Source organism: Calidris pugnax, unplaced genomic scaffold, assembly GCF_001431845.1.
Source record: "Calidris pugnax isolate Ruff unplaced genomic scaffold, ASM143184v1 scaffold147, whole genome shotgun sequence".
Taxonomy (NCBI): Eukaryota; Metazoa; Chordata; class Aves; order Charadriiformes; family Scolopacidae; genus Calidris; species Calidris pugnax.
Window position 1 is genome coordinate 5,944,704 of NW_015092359.1, and position 441 is coordinate 5,945,144.

Sequence of the window (441 nt, forward strand, 5' to 3'; positions counted from 1 at the left end):
TTTCCCCTGCCCTGCCCGGGGAAATGGTCCCTCTATATATAAATAATATATAAATATATATATTTATATATAAATATTTATATAAATAATATATAAATATATTTATAAAGTTCCCTCTTCATGGCCAGGGCGAACTGGAGAGGGTGGAACCGGGGTGAGGTGGGCTGTGAGAATAGGTGAGCTAGCACTGGAGTGGGGAAAGAAGGGGAAAGAAAGGGAAAAGAGGGAAAGAAATGGGGAAAGGGAGGAGAAACCATAGAAAAAGGAAAGAATGGGGGAAAAGAAAGAAAGGGGGAAAAAAGAAAGAAAACGAAAAAAAGGAAAGAAACTGAAAGAAATGGAGGGAAAGGAAAGGGAGGGTAAAAAAAAAAAAAAGAAAAAAGAAAAAGAAAAAAAAGGAAAAAAGGGAAAAGAAAGAAAAAAAAAGGGGGAAAAAGGGGA